General features: G+C 43.4%; 1 protein-coding gene across 1 annotated transcript in view; it reads right to left on the bottom strand.

Annotated features, from left to right (window-relative positions):
• Positions 1–19415, bottom strand: part of LOC115147894 (B-cell receptor CD22-like) — a 206691-nt gene that overhangs the window by 96976 nt on the left and 90300 nt on the right. The gene's annotated exons all lie outside the window — the stretch shown is intronic.

Consider the following 19415-nt stretch of genomic DNA (forward strand, 5'->3'; position numbering starts at 1 on the left):
TGTACAGCAGCCTAAAGACTGACCACCAGGTTCAATGATAAATCTTATCCCCAAACTGTGAGGCTAAACAGCAAGTGACACTCACATACAGACACACAGACACACAGACACACAGACACACACACACACACACACACACACACACACACACACACACACACACACACACACACACACACACACACACACACACACACACACACACACACACACACACACACACACAGACACACACACACACCATTTATATAATAATTATATGGACTGGGGGCCCTGATCCTAGATCAACACTGTGGCAATGAGACACTTTATGAATACTGGCCCTGATGTAATCACCAAAACACAGCTCAAAACATAACAAGAAGTAAAATGATACATTACCCTCAAGAATATGACTTATGACTAAAATCAAATAACCAGAAACTATATTTCAAGATATTGTCAAGTGTACTTATATATATAGTCTAATGTAGCCTGTTATCCACATATAGTCTAATGTAGCCTGTTATCCACATATAGTCTAATGTAGCCTGTTATCCACATATAGTCTAATGTAGCCTGTTATCCACATATAGTCTAATGTAGCCTGTTATCCACGTATAGTCTAATGGAGCCTGTTATCCACGTATAGTCTAATGTAGCCTGTTATCGATATATAGTCTAATGTAGCCTGTTATCCATATATAGTCTAATGTAGCCTGTTATCCATATATAGCCTAATGTAGCCTGTTATCCATATATAGTCTAATGTAGCCTTTTATCCATATATAGTCTAATGTAGCCTGTTATCCATATATAGTCTAATGTAGCCTGTTATCCATATATAGTCTAATGTAGCCTGTTATCCATATATAGTCTAACGTAGCCTGTTATCCATATATAGTCTAATGTAGCCTTTTATCCATATATAGTCTAATGTAGCCTGTTATCCATATACCGTCCAATGTAGCCTGTTATACATATATAGTCTAATGTAGCCTGTTATCCACATATAGTCTAATGTAGCCTGTTATCCACATATAGTCTAATGTAACCTGTTATCCACATATAGTCTAATGTAGCCTGTTATCCACGTATAGTCTAATGTAGCCTGTTATCCACGTATAGTCTAATGTAGCCTGTTATCCATGTATAGTCTAATGTAGCCTGTTATCCATGTATAGTCTAATGTAGCCTGTTATCCATATATAGTCTAATGTAGCCTGTTATCCATATATAGTCTAATGTAGCCTGTTCTCCATATATAGTCTAATGTAGCCTTTTATCCATATATAGTCTAATGTAGCCTGTTATCCATAAATAGTCTAATGTAGCCTGTTATCCATAAATAGTCTAATGTAGCCTGTTATCCATATATAGTCTAATGTAGCCTGCTGTCCATACATAGTCTAATGTAGCCTGTTGTCCATATATAGTCTAATGTAGCCTGCTGTCCATATATAGTCTAATGTAGCCTGTTATCCATATGTAGTCTAATGTAGCCTGTTATCCATATTTAGTCTAATGTAGGCTGTTATCCATATATAGTCTAATGTAGCCTGTTATCCATATATAGTCTAATGTAGCCTGTTATCATATATAGTCTAATGTAGCCTGTTATCCATAAATAGTCTAATGTAGCCTGCTGTCCACATATAGTCTAATGTAGCCTGTTGTCCACATATAGTGTAATGTAGCCTGCTGTCCATATGTAGTCTAATGTAGCCTGTTATCAATATACAGTCTAATGTAGCCTGTTATCCATATATAGTCGAATGTAGCGTGTTATCCATATATAGTCCAATGTAGCCTGTTATCCATATATAGTCTAATGTAGCCTGTTGTCCATATATAGTCTAATGTAGCCTGCTGTCCATATATAGTCTAATGTAGCCTGTTGTCCATATATAGTGTAATGTAGCCTGTTATCCATATACAGTCTAATGTAGCCTGTTGTCCATATATAGTCTCATGTTGGCTGTTATCCATATATAGTCTAATTTAGCCTGTTATCCATATATATTCTAATGTAGCCTGTTGTCCATATACTATTCTGTGAATATAAAGTGCTAATGAAGGACATACAGTATAATGTCCATATAAATAACTGTATAGGTCTATGGATGACAGGAAGGTGATGCTGAGTTAGTTCATCTAAACCAACAACACTTACTGACAGTGCAGAGAAACAAGAACAGGCCCGACCCCTGTGATCTGCATGAAGAAGAGGCGTAGAAAGAGAGGCCGTGGAGAAGGCTGCCTTCTGAGGATTCGGAGGCGATCTAATAAACCCCCAATTCCCTCAATTCTGCTGGCAAACACACCACATAAACTACCAACGGATATTAAAAACTGTAACATCTTATGCTTCACGGAGTTGTGGCTGAACCAGGACAATGTCAACATACAGCTGGCTGGTTATACGATGTACCGGCAGGATAGAACAGCGGGCGTCTGGTAAGACAAGGGGCGATGTATGTATTTTTATAAATAACAGCTGGTGCACTATATCTAAGGAATTCTCAAGCTATTGCTCACCTGAGGTTGAGTATATCATGATAAGCTGTAGACCACACTACCTACCGAGAGAGTTCTCATCTGTATTCTTCGTAGTTGGTTACATACCACCTCAGTCAGAGGTTGGCACTAAGACAGAATTGAATGAGCTGTATTCCGCCATAAGCAAACAAGAAAACGGTCCTAGGCGGCGCTCCTAGTAGCCGAGGACTTTAACACAGGGAAAATTAAATACATTTTACCAAATTTCTATCAGCAAGTTAAATGTGCAACCAGAGGGAAAAGAACTCTGGACCACCTATATTCCACACACAGAGACGCATACAAGGTTCTCCCTCACGCTCCATTTGGCAAATCTAACTATAATTCCATCCTCCTGATTCCTCCATACAAGCAAAAATTAAAGCAGGAAGCACCAGTGACTAGATCAAAAAAAAAGTGATGAAGCAGATTCAAAGCAACAGGACTGTTTTGCTAGCACAGACTGGAATATGTTCCGGGATTCCTCCAATAGCATTGAGGAGTACACCATATCTGTCATTGGCTTCATCAATAAGTGTATCGATGACGTCGTCCCCACACTGACCGTACGTACATACCCCAACCAGCAGCCATGGATTACAGGCAGCATCCGCTCTGAGCTAAAGGCTAGAGCTGCCGCTTTCAAGGAACGAGACTCTAACCTGGAAGCTTATAAGACATCCCGCTGTGCTGTCCAACGAACCATCAAACAGGCAAAGCATCAATACAGGACTAAGATTGAGTCGTACTACACCGACTCTGACGCTCGCTGGATGTGGCAGGGCTTGCAAACCATTACAGACTGCAAAGGGAAGCACAGCCGAGAGCTGGCCAGTGACACGAGTCTACCAGACGAGCTAAACTACTTCTATGTTCGCTTCGAGGCAAATAACACTGAAACATGCAGGAGAGCACCAGCTGTTCCGGACGACTGTGTGATCATGCTCTCCGCAGCCGGCATGAGTAAGACCTTTAGACACGTCAACATTCACAAGGCCACAGGGCCTGACGGATTACCAGGACGTGTACTCTGAGCATGCGCTGACCAACTAGCAAGTGTCTTCACTGACATTTTCAACCTCTCCCTGTCCGAGTCTGTAATACCAACATGTTTTAAGCAGACCACCAAGTGCCTGTGCCTAAATGACTACAGACCCGTAGCACTCACGTCTGTAGCGATTCATTCTTTGAAAGGCTGGTCATGGCTCACACCATCATCCCAGAAACCCTAGACCCACTCCTAGACCCACTCCACACTGTTCACTTATGACTGCACGGCCAGGCACGACTCCAACACCATCAATAAATTTGTCGATGACTGAACAGTGGTAGGCCTGATTACCGACAACAACGACAAAGGGTATAGGGAGGAGGTCAGATACCTGGCAGTGTGGTGCCAGGACAACAACCTCTCCCTCAATGTGATCAAGACAAAGGAGATGATTGTGGACTACAGGAAAAAGAGGACCGAGCACGCCCCCATTCTCATCAACAGGGCTGCAGTGGAGCAGGTTGAGAGCTCAAGTTCCTTGGTGTCCACATCACCAACAAACTAACATGGTCCAAGTACACCAAGACATTCGTGACGCGGGCATGACAAAACCTATTCCCCCTCAGGAGACTGAAAAGATTTGACATGGGTCCACAGATCCTCAAAGGTTCTACAGCTGCACCATCGAGAGCATCCTGACTGGTTGCATCACTGCCTGGTATCCCAACTGCTTGGCCTCCGACCGCAAAGCACTACAGAGGGTAGTGCGAACGGCCCAGTACATCACTGGGACAAAGCTTCCAGCCATCCAGGACCTCTATGCCAGGCGGTGTCAGGAAGGCCCTAAAAATTGTCAAAGACTCCAGCCACCCTAGTCATAGACTGTTCTCTCTGTTACCGCATGGCTAGAGGTACTGGAGCGCCAAGTCTAGGTCCAAGAGGCTTCTAAACAAGTCAAATGGCTATCCAGACTATTTGCATTGCCCCCCCCCCCCTCCGCACCACTGCCACTCTCTGTTGTCATCTATGCTTAGTCACTTTAATAACTCTGCCTACATGTACATACTACCTCAACTAACCGTTGCCCCCGCACATAGACTCTGTACCGGCACCCCCCTGTATATATTGTTATTTTTTACTGCTCTTCTTTAATTACTTGTTACTTTTATCTCATTCTTATCCGTATTTTTTTAAACTGCACTGTTGGTTAGGGGCTTGTAAGTAAGAATTTCACTGTAAGGTCTACACCTGTTGTATTCGGCGCATGTGACTAATAACATTTGATTTGTAAGTGTGAGACACATTTTAAAAGCAGCCTAGTCAGGATGTTAAGACACTGACATGCATAAACAACATGTCAAAAAATGGTTGCATTTCTTATTCTTCTAAGGAATGGGCCTATATTTTTTTAAATAATTAAAATCTGACCCGTTCCCATCCCTCCTCATCATCTGCATCAAAGTGGTACTGAAGGTTGCAGTGTTCTAGACTAGAGATCTCCCTACTGGCATCTCAACATTACTGCAGCCTCCAGTCCTCATCTGATGTCCTCATTCATTTGGACTGTAAAATTATTAAAATGAATGGTTAGTGATTCTTCATTCCAGCCATTGCAATGAGTCCATCCCCCTATTTATCCACTCACCAGCCTGCTCTGTTGTACAGTACTGGTAGTAGCTTTATCTAGCGGAGACATCAATGAACATCACTATAGCCTGCTGTATTGACTGTGTGGTCTATTGTAGTCTGCTGTCCATATATAATGCAGTTTAGTAGACTCAACTATCCAAATCAATTTACAGCCATGTGCATATATTTTACATATGGGTGGTCCTGGGAATAAAACCCATTATGTTGCAGGTGCCACGTTCTACCAACTGAGATACAGAGAACCATATTCTGTATAGTTGTCACGGTTGACGTCGGGAAAGGAGGACCAAAATGCAGCAGGAATGTGGATGCTCATCTTTACGTTTATTGAATTACGAAGTGAACACCAAAATAACAAAAGAACGAACTCACGATCAACGAAACAGTCTTGTAAGGCTTACTCACGCTAAACAAGAAACAAGCAAAACAAGAAACAATCTCCCACCAAAATACAAACCAAAACACACCCTAATATATAGGACTCTCAATCAAAGGCAAAGAGACAACACCTGCCTTCAATTGAGAGTCCCAACCCCAATTAACTAAACATAGAAACAGATATACTAGACAAAACATAGAAATACATGAATATGACACAGTGCCCAAAAAACCCCGGAATACATAAATCAAATGCCCTTCTACAAAAACCACCACCCCGAACCACATAAAACAAATACCCTCTGCCACGTCCTGACCAAACTACAATAACAATTAACCCTTATACTGGTCAGGACGTGACAGTACCCCCCCCCCCCCTAAAGGTGCAGACCCCGGACGCACCTCCTAAATAAACCAAACCCAAAACAACAACAAAAATTCCCCCTAAACTAAAGGGAGGGAAGGGTGGGTGGCTGACGTCACCGACGGCACTTGTGCTACACCCCCCCTCCCCAACCCACCTATGCAGGTGGTGGTTCAGGCTCCGGCCTACTGTCCTCCAACATGCAGACCGACCGATCAGCCTCGGGCCGCAGGCAGACCTCCCTCGTTCCGGATCGTAGGCTGACCTCCTCCTTTCCACACTGTAGGCAGACTCAATCATTAGACAGTTCATTATTATTAGTTCTATATTGTCAGGCTTACTCAGTTCAGGGTTGCTGCTAGACTCCCTTGGTTTCGGGTCATCGGCAGACTCTGGGCACATGGGCCACTCTGGCTGATCCTGGCATACGGGCCACTCTAGCTGATCCGGGCAGTCGGGCCGCTCTGGTTGATCCGGGCAGACGGGCCGCTCTGGCGGCTCCGGGCAGACGGGCCGCTCTGGCGGCTCCGGGCAGACGGGCCGCTCTGGCGGCTCCGGGCAGACGGGCCGCTCTGGCGGCTCCGGGCAGACGGGCCGCTCTGGCGACTCCTGACTGACGGGCCGCTCTGGCAACTCCTGACTGACGGGCAGCTCTGGCGACTCCTGACTGACGGGCAGCTCTGGCGACTCCTGACTGACGGGCCGCTATGGCGACTCCTGACTGACGGGCAGCTCTGGCGACTCCTGACTGACGGGCAGCTCTGGCGACTCCTGACTGAGCCGACGCACTGGAAGCCTGGTGCGTGGTGCTGGTACTGGGGTTATCAGCCTGGGAACACGCACCTCAGGGCTAGTGCGTGGAGCGGGAACAGGATGAGTCGGACTGGGCTGACGCACTTGAAGCCTGGTGCGTGGTGCTGGTACTGGACGTGCCAGACTGGGAACACGCACCTCAGAGCTAGTGCGGGGAGCGGGAACAGGACGAGTCGGACTGGGCTGACGAACTGGAGGCCTGGTGCGTGGTGCTGGTATTATTCTCACCAGACAGCTAGCACGCACCTCAGGACTATTAATAAACGCTACTTCAGGTGACAACCTTAGGACACGCTCTGTAGGGCGAATGTCGTGCCTAAAACACCAACATAGTAGCTCTCTCATCCTTTTCTCCTCCAATTTACCCATCAACTCCTTTATAGTCTCTTTCTCTCACCTCCCATTTTCCCCCAACTAGCTCTGGTTCCCTCCTCGGCTCCGCTGATCTGTCCGTGTGCCCCCCCCAAAAAAATGATTGGGGCTGCCTCTCTGGTTTCCTCGCCAGTCGTGTACCTCGGTAGCGTTCCTGGTCCTCACCGAATTCCTTCTGCTCCTTCCAGTCCACCTGTTGCTCCTTCTTCTGCTGCTTGGTCCTTTTGTGGTGGAAGATTCTGTCACGGTTGACGTCGGGAAAGGAGGACCAAAATGCAGCAGGAATGTGGATGCTCATCTTTACGTTTATTGAAATAACGAAGTGAACACCAAAATAACAAAAGAACGAACTCACGATCAACGAAACAGTCTTGTAAGGCTTACTCACGCTAAACAAGAAACAAGCAAAACAAGAAACAATCTCCCACCAAAATACAAACCAAAACACACCCTAATATATAGGACTCTCAATCAAAGGCAAAGAGACAACACCTGCCTTCAATTGAGAGTCCCAACCCCAATTAACTAAACATAGAAACAGATTTACTAGATAAAACAGAAATACATGAACATGACACAGTGCCCAAAAAAACCCGGAATACATAAATCAAATGCCCTTTGAACCCCACCCCGAACCACATAAAACAACTACCCTCTGCCACATCCTGACCAAACTACAATAACAATTAACCCTTATACTGGTCAGGACGTGACAATAGTCTAATGTGTATATACAGATTTCAGATATGATTCAGGAGGCCTGTGAGAGGACAGACAGGAAAGCAGAACATCAAGTTGACAGTAAGTGTGTGCATCTAAACAAACGAAACCACAACCCACCATCACTGTGTCTCATGTTAATACCACTCCTAAACACAACCCACCATCACTGTGTCTTATGTTAATACTACTCCTAAACACAACCCACCTTCACTGTGTCTCATGTTAATACTTCTCCTAAACACAACCCACCATCACTGTGTCTCATGTTAATACTACTCCTAAACACAACCCACCATCACTGTGTCTTATGTTAATACTACTCCTAATCACAACCCACCGTCAGTGTCTCATGTTAATACTACTCCTAAACACAACCCACCATCACTGTGTCTCATGTTAATACTACTCCTAAACACAACCCACCATCACTGTGTCCCATGTTAATACTACTCCTAAACACAACCAACCATCACTGTGTCTTATATTAATACTACTCCTAAACACAACCCACCATCACTGTCTCATGTTAATACTTCTCCTAAACACAACCCACCATCACTGTGTCTCATGTTAATACTACTCCTAAACACAACCCACCATCACTTTGTCTCATGTTAATACTTCTCCAAAACAAAACCCACCATCACTGTGTCTCATGTTACTACTACTCCAAAACACAACCCACCATCACTGTGTCTCATGTTAATACTACTCCTAAACACAACCTACCATCACTGTGTCTCATGTTAATACTTCTCCTAAACACAACCCACTGTCGTGTCTTTGGCTATGCCGGATTAAGTGATATGACATGCTAACTTATAAAATGATTTCTCTGTAATTAATATTACCTGATTAAGCTAATCATGTAAATGTAATTAACTAGAAAGTTAGGGCACCACGGAAGAACGTTTATAGAGCTGTTATCTTCCGAATAAACTCTTAAAATACTTAGTAATATTTTACATCGATAGCAGTCAATATTAACCCTTATCTTATTTTCAGTCTCATAATGAAAGTTGTAAATTCTAGGCTATCTTCACGAACCCTGGCTAACAAGTTGAATCAGCAATACAAAATTGGGTTTAATTATTTATTTACTAAATACCTAAACTAATCACACAGAATTACAAATACACAGAATACAAACGAATGTCATACAGAAAACGTCCCGGTGGACGGAACCTGGTTACACAAAGGAAAGGGGGTTGGGCTTGAATGAAAGAGCGGGAAGACTTAGGAACCACAAACAGCAGCTATGCCATCGTAAATACATTATCTTATGCATTCTAAATTACCGCCCATTTGGAAAAGGAAAATGCAATAAATATTTACTCTGAGCTGCGCTTCGGTAGATTGGTCATAGATGCTGGCCGGGTTGGCCAACAGATCTTCCTGTACTCGGAACAATGTCTCTGGTGGTAAATTGGATACGTGGTGGTATCTTCGTCCGTCCTTTCCTAGCCCACGTCGACAGCGGCCGCTGCGAACTCAACGGCTAGGAAGTATCACTTCTGTAGTGAATAAGCTCAAGGTTAATACCAGTTCATGCCATAGCTCACGCCAAGGTTGGCTTAGTTCTGTTCTTGACATGTGTGTCCTTCTAACGTAGAGGCTGCAGACCTCACGTACTGGAACAACGGTTATCTTTTCGTCAAAGGCTTATATAGTGGAGAGGGGGGAAGGATGTATTTCATCGTTTATAACCCCTCCTCTTCACAGGGGTGGGCCACTGATCAAGCAGGGCACTTTCCTTATGAAAACCCAAATCTCTCATTTGGAAGCTAAAATTACATTTAATCTCCTAACAAACAATTTCAATATCAAACATTTCAATTGCATAACAATTCCATGTGACTCTGATAACTAGAGGGTGTATACTTTCCCAGGTACAGTTTATGTCGTCCTGTCATCAGTCATAATGTCACAGATAACAATGAACTGACATCCATACTCATTACGTTATCAAGCATATTTCCAACTGGTTTTATTACCTAAATATGGTTCCTTTCCCCATTTGTTTGATGTTCCCAGACTCTCTATATTTAACAGGACAGCAGTCTTTCAGTAGGGTCAGTAAGAGAGGGGAAGGGAGAAAGGTATTTATGGGGGGGGTCATAAACCTTACCCACAGGCCAACGTCATGACACCACCATCACTGTGTCTCATGTTAATACTACTCCTAAACACAACCCACCATCACTGTGTCTCATGTTAATACTACTCCTAAACACAACCTACCATCACTGTGTCTCATGTTAATACTACTCCTAAACACAACCCACCATCACTGTGTCTCATGTTAATACTACTCCTATACACAACCCACCATCACTGTGTCTCATGTTAATACTTCTCCAAAACACAACCCACCATCACTGTCTCATGTTAATACTACTCCTAAACACAACCAACCATCACTGTGTCTCATGTTAATACTACTCCTACACACAACCTACCATCACTGTGTCTCATGTTAATACTACTCCTAAACACAACCCACCATCACTGTCTCTCATGTTAATACTACTCCTAACCACAACCCACCATCACTGTGTCTCATGTTAATACTACTCCTAAACACTACCCACCATCACTGTGTCTCATGTTAATACTACTCCTAACCACAACCCACCATCACTGTGTCCCATGTTAATACTACTCCTAAACACTACCCACCATCACTGTGTCTCATGTTAATACTACTCCTAACCACAACCCACCATCACTGTGTCATGTTAATAGTACTCCTAAACACAACTCACCATCACTGTCTCTCATGTTAATACTACTCCTAAACACAACCCACCATCACTGTGTCTCATGTTAATACTACTCCTAAACACAACCTACCATCACTGTGTCTCATGTTAATACTACTCCTAAACACAACCCACCATCACTGTGTCTCATGTTAATACTACTCCTAAACACAACCCACCATCACTGTGTCTCATGTTAATACTTCTCCAAAACACAACCCACCATCACTGTCTCATGTTAATACTACTCCTAAACACAACCAACCATCACTGTGTCTCATGTTAATACTACTCCTACACACAACCTACCATCACTGTGTCTCATGTTAATACTACTCCTAAACACAACCCACCATCACTGTCTCTCATGTTAATACTACTCCTAACCACAACCCACCATCACTGTGTCTCATGTTAATACTACTCCTAAACACTACCCACCATCACTGTGTCTCATGTTAATACTACTCCTAACCACAACCCACCATCACTGTGTCCCATGTTAATACTACTCCTAAACACTACCCACCATCACTGTGTCTCATGTTAATACTACTCCTAACCACAACCCACCATCACTGTGTCATGTTAATAGTACTCCTAAACACAACTCACCATCACTGTGTCACATGTTAATACTACTCCTAAACACAACCCACCATCACTGTCTCTCATGTTAATACTACTCCTAACCACAACCCACCATCACTGTGTCTCATGTTAATACTACTCCTAAACACTACCCACCATCACTGTGTCTCATGTTAATACTACTCCTAACCACAACCCACCATCACTGTGTCATGTTAATACTACTCCTATACACTACCCACCATCACTGTGTCTCATGTTAATACTACTCCTAACCACAACCCACCATCACTGTGTCATGTTAATAGTACTCCTAAACACAACTCACCATCACTGTGTCACATGTTAATACTACTCCTAAACACAACCCACCATCACCGTGTCTCATGTTAATACTACTCCTAAACACAACCCACCATCACTGTGTCTCATGTTAATACTACTCCTAAACACAACCCACCATCACTGTGTCTCATGTTAATTCTACTCCTAAAGCTCTTACGAAGCATTCACTCAATCACTCTTTCTGTCACTCTTACTTCAGGCCATTTTCAAAATGTCTCCACAACAATCTATTGCTATATCTTAAATATAATATATGTATCTATGTCTGTTGCTCTGAGAGCTCTTAAAATAGCAAGCACACGTCTTTATGAGAAACCACATGTACAACGTTCATCCCATCTTTTGTAGCACACAGTATAGCTCAGTATTTGTCAAGGGTGCCAATCATTTTGGTCGTGGCTGTATAGCCCACAATCAGATTAATACACACACACACACACACACACACACACACACACACACACACACACACACACACACACACACACACACACACACACACACACAGTTATACTTGACCCTGTTATACTTTGACAGTGAACATTGAATTGAGATCCGTCCATTACGGCATAATCTACTGATCACGTATTAAACATGCAATTGATTAAACTGAACTAAACTAAACACATGAAACCACAGTCCATTATATCATAATTATATGGACCGTCTGAGACACTTTATGAATACAGGCCTTGATGTAACAACCAAAACACAGTTCAATATAAACCAACAAGTACAAAGATACAGGGATTCATTTGATGTATGGCTAAAAACATCAAAACAAAAACTATATTCCAAGATATCATCAAGTGTACTTACAGAGTGAAGTGAAAGGGAGAAGTCTTGAACAGTGAGTCAACTTACTGTCAATGCGTGGAAACAAGAAGTAGTCTACTGTAAGTATTAGTAGAAGCAGGAGTAGCCTGTGTGAGTTCTGTGGTTGATACATTTTAAAGAAGCCTAGTCTGGGCATTAACATGCAGCAACAGCATGTCACATAAGGGATGTTACTGTATCTAAATAGAAAATGGTCTAAAGTCAGCATACTGTAGTTGCATTTCTTTATTTGAGGAGTGGGCCTACATGTTTTACAAGAAACAAAATGTGACCCATTCCACCACAATTCCACCACTCCGGTCCGGAGTGAGCAGTCGCACTTCACTTCGCTCCACAGGTAATATTACACTTCTTTACATTACAACGGTTTGGTTTGTTTGATCTGATCAATTTTTCTTAGCTATCAAAGATAATTGTGTAGTTTAGAGTAATTAGAGTAATTATCGTGGCTAGCTATTTTTTTCGTCCTCCTAACGTAGTCAACACTGCTAGCTGCTAGCTAGTCAACACTGCTAGCTAGTCAACACTGCTAGCTAGCCAACCTCTACCGACTAGCAGCACTGTAGAAACTATTACATTACAACGGAACGACTTGATTAGTGTAGTGTTAGTTAGCTAGCTACATAGTTGTCTTTGCTGTCTTTGTATCTAAGATAATTGTGTAGTTTAGAGTAATTATCGAGGTAAGCTAGCCAGCCGCGACGCGACGCCTTGTCCAGACTCCAGACTTAGTCAACACACCTAGTCATCAAACCCACTGCTAGCTAGTGGGTTTGCTAGCTAGCCAACCGTTACCAACTAGCAGCGCTGTAGATACTAATACATTACAACGGAACGATTTGACTAGTGCAGTGTTAGCTAGCTAGCTACATAGTTGTCTTTGTCATAGCTTGATAATTGTGTAGTTTAGTAATTATGGAGGTTAGCTAGCAGCTATTTCCGTCCCCCGCAACGCCATTGTTCCATACCTAGCCAACTATTACCGACGAGCAGCATTGTAGAAACTAAATACATTACAAAGGAACGTCTTGATTAGTGTTATGTTAGCTAGCTACAAAGTTGCTTTTGTATAATAGCCAACCTCTACCGACTAGCAGCACTGTAGAAACTATTACATCACAACGGAACGACTTGATTAGTGTAGTGTTAGTGTTAGTTAGCTAGCATTTTCGTCATTTTAGTCAATAAGATTTTCGCAACGTAAGCTTAACTTTCTGAACATTCGAGACGTGTAGTCCACTTGTCATTCCAATCTCCTTTGCATTAGCGTAGTCTCTTCTGTAGCTTGTCAACTATGTGTCTGTCTATCCCTGTTCTCTCCCCTCTGCACAGGCCATACAAACGCTTCACACCGCGTGGCCGCTGCCACTCTAACCTGGTGGTCCCAGCGCGCACGACCCACGTGGAGTTCCAGGTCTCCGGCAGCCTCTGGAACTGCCGGTCTGCGGCCAACAAGGCTGAGTTCATCTCAGCCTATGCTACCTTCCAGTCCCTAGACTTCCTGGCGCTGACGGAAACATGGATTAACACAGATAACACTGCTACTCCTACTGCTCTCTCCTCGTCTGCCCATGTGTTCTCGCATACCCCTAGAGCATCGAGCCAGCGGGGTGGTGGCACTGGAATCCTCATCTCTCCCAAGTGGACATTCTCTCTTTCTCCCCTGACCCATCTGTCTATCTCCTCATTTGAATTCCATGCTGTCACAGTTACCAGCCCTTTCAAGCTTAACATCCTTATCATTTATCGCCCTCCAGGTTCCCTTGGAGAGTTCATCAATGAGCTTGACGCCTTGATAAGTTCCTTTCCGGAGGATGGCTCACCTCTCACAGTTCTGGGTGACTTTAACTTCTTTGGGCTAGGGGGCAGTATTTTCACATCCGGATAAAAAACGTACCCGATTTAATCTGGTTACGACTCCTGCCCAGTAACTAGAATATGCATATAATTATTGGCTTTGGATAGAAAACACGCTAAAGTTTCGAAAACTGTTTGAATGGTGTCTGTGAGTATAACAGAACTCCTATGGCAGGCAAAAACCTGAGAAGATTTCATGCAGGAAGTGGCCTGTCTGACAAGGTGTTGTTGTTCTTGCTTCTGTTTATTGAAGAGTCAGGATCTTAGCTGTAACGTGACCCTTCCTACGGCTCCAATAGGCTCTCAGAGCCCGGGAAAAACCTGAACGATGACGAGGCAGCCTCTGGCTGAAACACATTATCGCCTTTTCCAAGTGGCCCATCAGAGGACAATGGAATTAGGCGCGTGCATGATTCGACCCCGTGCAGTATTTTTCTTCGGCTGTTTAGCTAATTGCAGATTCCCGGTCGGAAAGTTATCGCTTTTTTACGAGAATAATGGCATAAAAATTGATTTTAAAAAGCGGTTGACATGCTTCGAAGTACGGTAATGAAATATTTAGAAATCTTTTGTCACGAAATGCGCCGTGCGCATGACCGTTATTTACCATTGGGATAGTGTCTAGAACGCACGAACAAAACGTCGCTGTTGGAACATAACTATGGATTATTTTGGACCAAACCTACATTTGTTATTGAAGTAGAAGTCCTGGGAGTGCATTCTGACGAAGAACAGGAAAGGTAAGACCATTTTTCTTATAGTAAATGTGATTTTGGTGAAGGCTAAACTTGCCGGGTGTCTAAATAGCTAGCCCTGTGATGCCGGGCTATCTACTCAGAATATTGCAAAATGTGCTTCATCCGAAAAGCTATTTTAAAATCGGACATATCGAGTGCATAGAGGAGTAATGTATCTATAATTCTTAAAATAATTGTTATGCTTTTTGTGAACGTTTATCGTGAGTAATTTAGTAAATTGTTAGTAAATTCCCCGGAAGTTTGCGGGGGGTATGCTAGTTCTGAACGTCACATGCTAATGTAAAAAGCTGGTTTTTGATATAAATATGAACTTGATTGAACAAAACATGCATGTATTGTATAACATAATGTCCAAGGTGTGTCATCTGATGAAGATCATCAAAGGTTAGTGCTGCATTTAGCTGTCTTCTGGGTTTTTGTGACATTATATGCTAGCTTGAAAAATGGGTGTCTGATTATTTCTGGCTGGGTACTCTGCTGACATAATCTAATGTTTTGCTTTCGTTGTAAAGCCTTTTTGAAATCGGACAGTGTGGTTAGATTAACGAGAGTCTTGTCTTTAAATAGCTGTAAAATAGTCATATGTTTGAGAAATTGAAGTAATAGCATTTCAAAGGTTTTGAAAATCGCGCCACAGGATTCAACTGGCTGTTACGTAGGTGGGACGAATTCGTCCCGCCGGTCCTAGAGAGGTTAACCTCTATGCAAGACCCAGCAAGACCCCATACTGAGCTAGTAAGCTAGTTAGTTAGCTAACTTTTATTTACCAACGTTAACTAGCTAGCTAGAAACAACAGGCAACAGTAAGCTGTCATTATGACAAGGCCAAGGCAAGCTGCTCTGAATTTCCAGTGTGTGCTTTTGTGAAAGAGGTGTCTTCAGCTCACTGATCTTCAGAACAACAGACCCAAAGTGAACCCTGACATGCATATAACTAAGTCTGTCTGTCTATCTGGGATTATTGTGTCCCATTGTGTCTGCATGATGCGTGTTTTTTTTAATGACAATTAATAATCTTTCATGTAATTGGTTATTGCTGCTTCGTTAATGTTATTTTATTGTGTGATCTTTTTTAGTTGCATTTCATTAATAAAAAAAGTTATTTTCTTACATAAAAACAACTGCATTGTTAGTTAAGGGCTTGTAGTTAACCATTTTACAGTAAGGTCGTAAAATGGTTGTATTTGGAGCAGGTGACAAATACAATTTGATTTGATTTGTGTGTCTAGGTGCTGGACATTGCTCCCTCTGACACTGGGTTTCTGAACCTCTAAAAGTCTAAGCCGTTTGGGGGGGTTCTACTAGCTGACATATGGAATTGTTTTAAGGTGGTCGTACCATGGATTATTTAGTTATTTGATTTAGAATTATAGTACCCCTTTAGGTAAAAAAAAATACTTAAAAATGGTTTGATAAAATATTGAATGTGTCCTTTAATGCTATAGCCCATATTAACACATTGAATAACACATTCATAAATGGCAACAAAAAGACTGTGAAAAAATATCTAATAAGAACTAAGGTTTTGAAGTGACTGTTCTATATCTAGGAGATATAAGAAAGCTCAGGACACTATATATTCAAAACTACGTGAACACCCCTTCAGATTAGTGGATTAGGCCATAACATACCCGTTGCTGACAGATGTATGAAATCGAGCATCTCCATCAACAAACATTGGCAGTAGAATGGCCTTTCTGAAGAGCTCAGTGACTTTCAATGTGGCACCTTCATAGGATGCCACCTTTACAACAAGTCATTTTGTCAAATGTCTGCCCTGCTAGAGCTGCCCTTGTCAACTGTAAGTGCTGTTATTATGAAGCGGTAACGTCTAGGAGCAACAACGGCTCAGCCGCGAAGTGGTAGGCCACACAAGCTCACAAGACGGGACCAGCCAAGTGCTGAAGTGCCTAGAGCGTAAACAAAATTGTCTGTCCTCGGCTGCAACAGTCACTACCGAGTTCCGAACTGCTGCTGGAAGCAATATCAGCACAATATCTGTTTGTCGGGAGCTTCATGAAATAGGATAGGATCCACTGGGATTCTCTGCCTCTAACCCTATTACGGGGGCTTAGTCACTGGCTTACTGGTGTTCTTCCATGCCGTCTCTGGGAGGGGTGCGTCACTTCAGTGGGTTGAGTCACTGACGTGGTCTTCCTGTCTGGGTTGGCGCCCCCCCTTGGGTTGTGCCGTGGCGGAGATCTTTGTGGGCTATACTCGGCCTTGCCTCAGGATGGTAAGTTGGTGGTTGGAGATATCCCTCCAGTGGTGTGGGGGCTGTGCTTTGGCAAAGTGGGTGGGGTTATATCCTGCCTGTTTGGCCCTGTCCGGCGGTTTCATCGGATGGGGCCACAGTGTCTCCTGACCCCTCCTGTCTCAGCCTCCAGTATTTATGCTGCAGTAGTTTATGTGTCGGGGGGCTAGGGTCAGTCTGTTACATCTGGAGTATTTCTCTTGTCTTATCCGGTGTCCTGTGTGAATTTAAATATGCTCTCTCTAATTCTCTCTTTCTCTCTTTCTTTCTTTCTCTCTCTCGGAGGACCTGAGCCCTAGGACCATGCCTCAGGACTACCTGGCATGATGACTCCTTGCTGTCCCCAGTCCACCTGGCCGTGCTGCTGCTCCAGTTTCAACTGTTCTGCCTGCGGCTATGGAACCCTGACCTGTTCACCGGACGTGCTACCTGTCCCAGACCTGTTGTTTTCAACTCTCTAGAGACAGCAGGAGCGGTAGAGATACTCTCAAAGATTGGCTATGAAAAAGCCAACTGACACTTACTCTTGAGTTGCTGACTTGTTGCACCCTCGACAACTACTATGATTATTATTATTTGACCATGCTGGTCATTTATGAACATTTGAACATCTTGGCCATGTGCTGCTATAACCTCCACCCGGCACAGCCAGAAGAGGACTGGCCACCCCTCATAGCCTGGTTCCTCTCTAGGTTTCTTCCTAGGTTTTGGCCTTTCTAGGGAGTTTTTCCTAGCCACCGTGCTTCTACACCTGCATTGCTTGCTGTTTGGGGTTTTAGGCTGGGTTTCTGTACAGCACTTTGAGATATCAGCTCATGTAAGAAGGGCTATATAAATACAAGCTTAAGATCACCTTGCGCAATGCCAAGCGTCGGCTGGAGTAATGTAAAGCTTGCCGTCATTGGACTCTGGAGCAGCGGAAACGCGTTCTTTGGAGTGATGAATCAGGCTTCTCCATCTGGCAGTCAGACAGATGAATCTGGGTTTGGTGGGGATCTTTTTCATGGTTCAGGCTAGATCCCTTAGTACCAGTGAAGAGAGATCTTAACGCTACAGCATACAATGACATTCTATACGATTCTGTGCTTCCAACTTTGTGGCAACAGTATGGGGAAGACACTTTCCTGTTTCAGCATGACAATGCCCCCGTGTACAAAGCAAGGTCCATACAGAAATGGTTTGTCGAGATCAGTGTGGAAGATCTTGAATGGCCTGCACAGAGCCCAGACCTCAACCCCATCAAAAACCTTTGGGATGAATTGGAACGCTGACTGCAAGCCAGGACTAATCGCCCAACATCAATGCTTAACCTCACTAATGTTCTTGTGGCTGAATGGAAACAAGTCCCCACAGCAATGTTCCAACATCTAGTGGAAAGCCTTCCCAGAAGAGTGGAGGTTGTTATAATAGCAATGCACAACACATCAGCTGTATGTGACCAGGCGAAAAAACCTTAACAAGCCAAACCACTACACACACACTATATCGTTGTCTCTCTCTCTCTCACACACACACACACACACACACACACACACACACACACACACACACACACACACACACACACACACACACACACACACACACACACACACACACACACACACACACACACACACACACACACACACACAGAGACACCATCTGTAGTGGAGGCCCATAAGGCCCATGGAGTCTGTATCAAAGTCTAGAGAGCTGGTTGTTATGGATGTAGAAAAGTTAAAACACACATCCTACACAGTATAGATGTCAACTCTACTCCCTATCAGTCTGGTCCTGATGGGCCCTCAGAAAAATCTGCTGTGTCATTCACACCCACACACAGAGCAGGGATTCAAACGTTTGTTTGAATGTCTTTTTTACCCTGGTTAATCATCTCATCCCTATGTAGATCAACACTCCTACACTGAGACACTTTATGAATACTGACCCTGATGTAACAACCAAAACACAGCTCAAAACATAACAAGAAGTAAAATGCTACATTACCCTCAAGAATATGACTTATGACTAAAATCAAATAACCAACAACTATATTTCAAGATATCAAGAGTACTTACAGACTGAAGAGGAGAGGTCTGTACAGTGAGTCAACTGACTGGTAGTGAGTGGGAACTGCTAGTAAGTGTCAGTTCTGTGGTTGCGTAGGGGTTGGGTTAAATGCGGAAGACACATTTCAGTTGAAGCATTCAGTTGTACAACT

The sequence above is a fragment of the Salmo trutta genome, chromosome 14 (assembly GCF_901001165.1).
Source record: "Salmo trutta chromosome 14, fSalTru1.1, whole genome shotgun sequence".
NCBI classification, from domain to species: domain Eukaryota; kingdom Metazoa; phylum Chordata; class Actinopteri; order Salmoniformes; family Salmonidae; genus Salmo; species Salmo trutta.